This window comes from Chenopodium album, chromosome 13 (assembly GCF_948465745.1).
Source record: "Chenopodium album chromosome 13, dcCheAlbu1.1, whole genome shotgun sequence".
NCBI classification, from domain to species: Eukaryota; Viridiplantae; Streptophyta; class Magnoliopsida; order Caryophyllales; family Amaranthaceae; genus Chenopodium; species Chenopodium album.
In genome coordinates, this window is record NC_137846.1 from 10,584,914 (window position 1) to 10,593,901 (window position 8,988).

Genomic DNA, 8,988 nt, shown 5'->3' on the forward strand with positions numbered 1-8,988 from the left:
GGGCCGGGTTTATATGGAATTTCAAAATCCATGCCCATTAAATTCCTCATCCATTTTTGATACTCGCTCCCAACTTCTCGTTGTTATGTCAAAAATCTCAAGCATTGTTGGTCGGTACGGATTATATAATGTCTCCCAAGTAGGTAATGTCTCCACTTCATTACCGCAAGAATAATTGCCATTAACTCATTCTCATAGATAGATTTTGCTTGATTTTGGACCCCAAGGAGCTTACTAAAATACGCTATCGATTTGCCTTGTTGCATCATAACCGCTCCTAACCCATAGCTGGAAGCATCGGTTTCAATCACAAACTCTTTTTGAAAATTTGGCATTGCCAACACGGGTGCGGACAACATGGCAGTTTTAAGGGCTGTAAAGGCCTTGGCAGCCTCTTCCCCCCAACCAAAATTATCTTTCTTCAATTGGCTTGTTAGTGGCCCGGCAATTTGGGCATAATGTGCCACAAATTTCCGGTAGTAGGCGGTGAGGCCCAAAAAACCTCGAAGCTCCCTCAAATTTTTCGGTTCTTCCCACTCCATGATTTCTTTGACCTTGTCCATATCCATGGCTACACCACTCTCTGAGATCACATACCCCAAGTATGCCACTTCTCGCCTTCCAAACTCACACTTCTTCCAATTAGCATAAAAGCTATGCTTAGCTAATTGTTCTAGCACTAGTCTTACATGCTCTTTGTGTTCCCCCTCCTCTCTACTATACACAAGAATGTCATAAAAAAACACCAAAACGAACTTCCTCAAGTAAGGTTTAAAAACCTCGTTCATTAATGATTGAAATGTTGAGGGGGCGTTGGTTGATTTGAAAGGCATCACAAGAAATTCATAGTGCCCTTCGTGGGTACAAAACGCCTTTTTGTGCACATCCTCTGGTTTTACCCTTATTTGGTGATATTCGGACTTTAAGTCCAACTTCGAAAACCATTTAGCTCTATGTAGCTCATCAAGCAATTCATCAATGACCAGAATGGGAAATTTATCTGGCACGGTCATCTTGTTCAACGCCCTATAATCCATACAAAATCGCCAACTACCATCTTTCTTCTTCACAAGAATCAACGAATTCGAAAAGGGACTAGTGGATGGCCAAATGATCCTCGCTTGAAGCATTTCTTGAATCAACTTTTCAATTTCATCCTTTTGAATTTGGGGATAACGATACGGTCTCACACTAACTGAATCACTTCCCCCTTTAAGCACCATGGCATGCTCATGACTTCTCTTAGGTGGCAGCCCTTCCGGCATCTCAAACACCCCTTGGAACTGCTGTAACAATTCGGACAGAAATAAGGGTGGTTGCTGCCCCTCTGCCTTCTCAGTTTTCTTACCTTGCATACTACTCAGCTCCACCCAAAAGCCTTATTTCTCCTTGCACAAATTTCTGATCATCGCCTTTTATGAGACTTGGGTAGCCTCCAACGACGGATCACCAGTCAAGACTACCGGCATCCCTCCTATTTTGAATTTCATGACATGCGATTTCCAGTTTGTCGTCACCGGACCCAATGTCTCCAACCACTGTACTCCGAGTATTAAGTCGGCATTCCCTAATTCAAGAGGTAAGAAATCCTCTTTAATTGACATGCCACTGTTCAAGGTTAATTCGACCCCCCTACAAACACTTCTTCCTTTCACCACCTCCCTATTCCCTTGTGCCACCGAGAATTCGCCACCCCTAGACACTTGTACAGCCGCTTCTTTCACCAATTGGAGTGCAATGAAATTGTGGGTGGCTCCGTGGTAGATCATTACCACCACCGTTCTGCCAACCAATTTCCATTTTAATTTCACAGTATTCGAATTGGAAATTCCGATGACCGAACACAAAGAAACTTCTACCTCCGCCTTTTCCTCCGCGTCCTCTTCTCCTTCCACCATGTCTTCCTCATCCGCCACCATGAGCACGCTCATTTCCTTCCTCCAGCAGCGGTGGCCCACGCTCCACTTCTCATCACAACGAAAGCAGAGATTTTTGGCCCTCCGTTCTTGCAGCTCTGCTTCCGTTAACCGTCGTGTATAGGTGGAGCCTCTGTTTTGTGAATTGTTGGAGGTGCTGGACATATTCACAAAGGCCTGGGATTTAGGGGGTTTGGCCCAAACCTTGCTCGGCCCAGCTATGTGTCGTGGGGCTCTATAAGTCTGAATGATCCCAGATCCGCTAGGTTTGTTGAAACTGGGTGGATTGAAACCGTGTTGGGTCGGCCCAAACTTGGCCCCACTTAATTATTGTCGCCCGTTTAGCTTGACTGACCCGATTCTTCTCCTCGATCCGACCTGCCAATTCCGTAGCTCCTTCCAAATTAAAAGGGTTCAACATCCTCAGCTCTGTTTTAATCTCTCCCTTCAACCCATTAATGAACTGACCTAGCATCAACGTTTCTGGTATTCCTTCTAACGGAGCTACTAGTTCGATGTACTTCCTCCGATACTCCTCCACCGTCCCTACTTGCTCCACCACCAACCACTGTTCATACAAAGACCCGGCGTGAGACGGCCGAAATTCGTACAAAACTCTCTGTTTGAAATCCACCCACCCCGATATCGGCCTTCTCTTCTTCTCCCACTGGTAGGGGTGTCCATAATTCGGATAAAAACCGAAATCCAATCCAATCCAAACCGAATTATCAATTCGGATCGAATCCGAACTTTAAATCGGATTGGATTGGATTGAGATTTTTTGGAAATTCGGATTTTCGGATTGGATCGGATTTACCCTAATTGGATCCAATCCAAACCGAAAACCGAATTGTAAAATTAAGCTTGTATAAATATGGATTTCTTTATTTTTTGATATTTAGCTCAAATACTTACTACAAAAAATAAATTAGGGAGACTTTGTATTAATTAATTAATGACTTGACGTTGAACTATTTATTTTACTCATTATTTTAAAGACTTTATTTGTATTAAAGCTTTATTTTTATAATTGTATTAGGAGCTAAAAAATAATGTATTATTATTCGGATTTTCGGATCGGATCCAATTAACCGAATTTTAATTCAGATTGGATCGGATTGGATTAAGAGAGAAATTCGGATCGGATCGGATTGAAAAATTGAAAACCGAATTATATTTCGGATTGGATCGGATTTGGACTAAATCCAAACCGAAAACCGAACGGACACCCCTACCCACTGGAACCATTTGAGTGCGGCTCCTTCCATCGCCACCACGGACGCCTCCATCTTCTCCATCTCCGTCAAATGGTAGAACTCAAAAAACATTTCGGCTCGTTCTATCCGGTTATCGGGGTCGACTCCCTCAAACACGGGCATATCCAGCTTACGGTGCTTCTAATGGCTGCCACCGCCACCAGCACCGCCTCCACCGGTGGCCAGTTCTAGTACTCAAACGGCTCTTCTTCTCCCTATCCGTCTCCTCTCCAACCCCTCCTCAGAGAAGATCGAACCTCATTCTCTCCTTGACCATGGTTGTGGCTACCTTCAACATCAAGGTTAAGAATAGTTTGGATTATGGGTTGTGGTTGCACAGGTTGTCTGGGTCCCTGACCTCCGGCCGCCGCCTTCTTCATCTCCTCACTTTGTATTCGGAATTGACAAAAAAAATAACGTAAGGAAATTGTTGATCTTAGCTACACAAGAGAATTTGTTGATCTTCATCTCGGTTCCCAACTCCTTTTCAATTCCATTAGGCTTAGCCCTGGCAAAGCACACCTTCAAAGTTTGAAAATTTTTGAAATGCAATTTTACAGCAGTAATCTCATCCTTAGTTGCATCGTATTCAAAACATAGTAGAATGGGAGTTTCCTTGGAAGATTACGCAAAGTAGCCAAGAAATCACGATTGTTGGGATCTGCGATCCTAAAATACTTATAATTTGTAATCTTTAGGTGAGAGAAGAGAGTATGATTTTATTTCACTAATTAAACTACTTCAGTTTCCCCGTAATAAGAACCTTTGTATTTGACAAATAGTTCCTACGTAGATCTGTCAATTTACGACCCGACCCACAAACGTGATTAGAACCCAACACTTTTTTGTGGGTCTTAAACATTTTTTTGATCCGCGACTTGATCTAATTGGAATTTGTTTAACTCGTAAAATTTGTGAGTCAAACCTGACCCCAACCCACATCCATCCTGTCGACTCGTTTTTATGGTTTTTTTTTTTTTAAAAAAAAAAATATATTCATTTGAAAATTTATACAAGTATCTAGTTTATTGGTTGAGTTTGATTATTTATTTAGTATCCAACATTTATTTCTCTCTCATTTATCCATTTCATATAATTGTTGCTCAAATCCTCACTAACAACCTCCTACATCAACTATCAACCTACACCAATTGCATTCACATAACTTACATCACCGTTGGCCTGACTTCTTTCTTTAATTTTCTAATGTCTGAAAGCTAGGTTTTTATTTTTTATTTTAAAAAAAAATAATTATCATTTTTTATTAATTAGAAATTAGTGTGCTTTAGTGACAATTTAAATTATGTAATAGGCATGTAATGACTAAAAATAATACTGGTGAGAATTTTTGATAAAAATAAAAAAAAAAAAAAATAATAAAGTAAGCTTGAAAAATCATAAATATTTAAAAATTAGCTAAAAATAAGTTTAAAAAAATTGTTCTAAACCCATTGGGTTGACCAGAACCAAAAACTTTGGATTAGGACATTTCTCAACCCGTGACCCGACCCAAAAGGACCAACAGTGACCCAACCCGAACCCGACTCGACCAACCCGTCAAAGAGATAATATGCTATTTTTCTTAGATTAACTAGGTTTGATCTCAAGCAATGTACAAATATTATATGTATGAAGTATATAAATATAAGGTCAAATGAGATGTTTTAAAATACGGATGATGATTAGAATATGATTTGTATGATTTTTAATAAGAATATGCTTGTTTTATTGAATATGATGTGCGAATTTGTTTGAAGTTGTTAACTTAACATTATAGATTTAAATTAATTACATCGAGCCACTTTCTTGGACAGTTTTCAAATGGCTACAATAAAATTGTGGCCATTATAACTGAGTGAATCACAACCCTCTGATTAATAAAATTCATCATACCCATCTATTTAGTTGACTTTAAAATACGGTTATCAACCAAAAAAAAAAAAAAAACTTTTTAATATAAAAAATTTTGGTCGAAAGAAGGATGAAATTTCTAATTTATCTTACTTGATGTTTTCAATTTTTCCATCTTTGATATCATATGATTGGTTTCTGGAAAATTATAGACAAATTTCACAATTTTTTATTTATTTAATCATCATCTTCTTCTTCTTTTTTCCTCCCTTTTTATGGTTTTATTTAATGGATCGGAGGATGATTCATTTTTTTGATAATTTTGATGCAAACTTATGGGCCTTGTAAAGCTATAATATATAATGCGGTAATTAGGTTTATATTGTTGATAAACTATAATCAAATGTTGATTTTTAATTGAGATGGGAGAATCATTTGAACTAAGAAATTTCAAGAATATGCATCCATGGCAAATTTCATAATTTTCGCTTTAGAAACTGTAAAACAGTTTTTTTTTTTTTTTTTTTTTTTTTTTTCTTTACTTGTAATCAAGAAACTTTTTTTTTTTTTAAAAAAAAAATAAAAATAAAAATTAAAGTCAATTGAATGAAAGGACAAGATTGAACATTAAAAATAAAGGGTCAAGATTAAAACTAATTACAATAGCTACAATTTTATTGTAGCCATTGAATAGTCTTCCCACTTTCTTACTGTAAACAAAAAAACAAATAAAGTAATTTTGAATAGACAACAAGCTAAGTACTTCGTATTAACTTATTGTTTAATTAATCTTTAATTAGTGTACACAAAGTAGAAATTCAAACGCAAGTACATCAACTTAAAATCAACTTAACTAATGTAGTTTCATTAGTTTCATATTGTAAACAAGCAAAATGACGAGTACTTAATTGAATACACAATACTATTACTATAGTTTTATTAATACACCATGCAAAAAATAAATCGTTGTTTGATGAAGTAATTCTTTTCAAAGTCTAGCTTAGTTGGGCAACTTTGATCACCATAATTCCTTGCAACTTCTCCACTGTCAATACTCAATATATGTTGGACTTAGTCTCACGTACGGGCTCCTTCGAGGCAGGATATGAATATCCATTGTTTCCGGATTGTGAGTTTGTGAGATAATCAGGTGACCTGCCTGTTGCAATCTTGAGGTGCGGCGAAGGTTCAATGTTATTAGTTATCTTGCTTGGTGGAGTGGTTGTTTGACGAGGAGGACTGGAATGATAGGCACTTGGTTTCATCTCAACTTTGCTTCCATATTCTTTTGGTTGACGATCATAAACATAATCATCAGGCTTAGTCTTACTAATCTGAATATCGCCTTTATTATTACCTATTTGCTTATCATTAGGGTTGCTTGTAACTCTAGGTGATTGAGGATTCAGGGAAGAGTTTGCCAATCTATTGTTAGGAACTCCTATGGTGTTTCGAGTTGGTGGTGAGCTTGATGACCTATTCCATTGGTTGAAACCACCCTTGGGAGATTGGGGCGGCTTTAAAGGAGGATCACCAACATCACCACTTAGTGGTGAGTGGTCACGAGCCAAGCTTGGTTGCTTATCCAACTTGTTAAAAGCTCCATAATCTGTAGGGGGTTGAGACTTCACAGGGGAATTTGGCCACTGGTTATCATGATTAAGGCTCATTGACCTTGGATTTTCGTGGTTTTTAAAAGGTTGAGGCTTGACAGAATCATATTTCCTAGTTGCTGACGGATGATCATAACTAGGGCTTGATGATCTATCCCATTGTTTGTTGGATACTCCATGATCTTTGGGAGATTGAGGCTTCACCGAGTTACCCCATTCGTTGCTTGGAATACCGAGAGCTCCCCCATTGTTCTTATTTGGTGGTGGGTGATCTAGGACAGGGTTTGATGTTTTGCCCCATTGGTTTTTGGGAACATCATAATCCTTGAGAGGCTGAGGCTGAGGCTGAGGCTGAGGCTTTGTTACAGAGTTATCCCATTGGTTGTTCGGAGCACTAGAAACTTTTCTATTGTTCCCAGGTTGTGGTGGCTGAGGCTGAGGCTTCGTTAGAGAGTTATCCCATTGGTTGTTTGGAGCACCAGAAACTTTTCTATTGTTCCCATTTGGTGGTGGCTGATCATGGATGGGGCTTGATGATCTATTCCACTGTTTGTTGGGAACTCCATGATCCTTAGGAGATTGAGGATCCGTCGAATCACCCCACCGGTTCCTAGGAACACTATAAACTCCCTCGGTGTTCTTAGTTGCTGGTGGTGGGCGATCATGGTCAGGGCTTGATGTTTTATCCCATTGGTGGTTTGAAACTCCATTATCCCTGGGAGATCGAGGCTTCATTAACGAGTTATCCCATCGGTTGCTCTGAACACCGGGTTCACCTTTAGTATTCTTAGGCGGTGGTCGGTGATCATGGTTAGGGCTGAATGATCTGTCCCATTGGTTATTGGGAAATCTATGAACCTCAGGATATTGAGGCCTCATCAAAGAGTTTCCCCATTGACTGCTTGGAACATCCAAAGCTCCCTCTTTGTTTTTAGTTGGTGGTGGGAGTTCACGGTTAGGGCTTAATGATCTATTCAATTGGTTGTTCGGATATCCATGACCCTTGGGAGATAAAGGCTTCGTCAACGAGTTACCCCATCGGCTGCTTGGAACACTTGGAAGTCCCCCAGTGTTCTTAGTTGGTGGTGGGTGATCACGAACCGGGCTTAATGATCTATCCCAATGGTTGGAAAATCCTTGACTCGTGGGAGATTGAGGATTCATTGACGAGTTTCCCCATCGATTGCTAGGAACACCAAGAACTCCCCCATTTTTCTTAGATAATGGTGGAGAGTGATCATCATTAGGGCTTGATGATCTATACCATTGGTTACTAGGAACTCCATAACCCTTGGGAGATTGAGGCTTCATCAAAGAGCTTTCCCACCTGCTATTCGGAACTCCACCCGTGTTTTTCTCATTTGGTAACGAGTAATCACGGATAGGGCTCGATGATCTACCTGGTTGATTGTCGTGGATTCCATAACTGTGAGCAGACTGAGGCACTTTAGAGGCCTTTGGAGCTCCACTAGGTTTCCCATCTAGTGGTGGTTGATAAGAGTTTCTAGGAATTTCATAGCTATCAGAGGACTGAGGCTTCCCACCAGAAATGCCCCATCGATCATTGCCAAATTTGTAATCTCTCCACATCTTTGAAGGTTGATTATTAGGAGATCGATCACCATAACTTGGGCTAGATTTGTCCCATTGTTTATTAGGCACTTCATGATCTTCCGGAGTATGAGGATTAATTGAAGGGGAGCCCCAATTAGTTTTAGGAGCTGCATAATCCTCAAAGATCTCTAACTTAGTTGGAGACTTATAATGACCCCAAGGATCTTCAGCAGGATAAGGTGACCTATCCCACTGCTTAGGAGCTTCATAATCTCTGGGAGCCTTGGCTTTCGTGCAAGACTGATCCAAATATCCCTTGTTAGGAATACCCGAGTCTCTATGAGAACGGTGATCATAAACAAGGCCCGGTGATCTATCGTCATGGTCATAAGGATCACCATGGTCCCATGAAACCTTTGATTTCACAGGTGGACTACTAGGATAATAGTCAGATCCGTAGTCTCTAGTAGGGTACACCCTCACTGGAGAGCTACGCCGGCCCCAATTTGGCCCTGAATTTGGGATGGTGGCCAAACCAGGTGGCCCATTGACTTCATTAAGAATTTGTGTGATGAAATTCTCAACCTCAGGAGGACGACCATGGTTGACCATCGAGGAATCTACCTTTGAATGAGAAGTGGGGTACTTGTATGTGGTGGCAGCACGTGACTCGATTCTTGTGACATATGAACGAGTCCCGCGAGAAACATCATAGCTGATGATTGGCCTACCGCGGACATGATCAGGGTGGCTATAATCATATCCAGACATTTTGTTTTAGATTTTTTCTTATTCAGA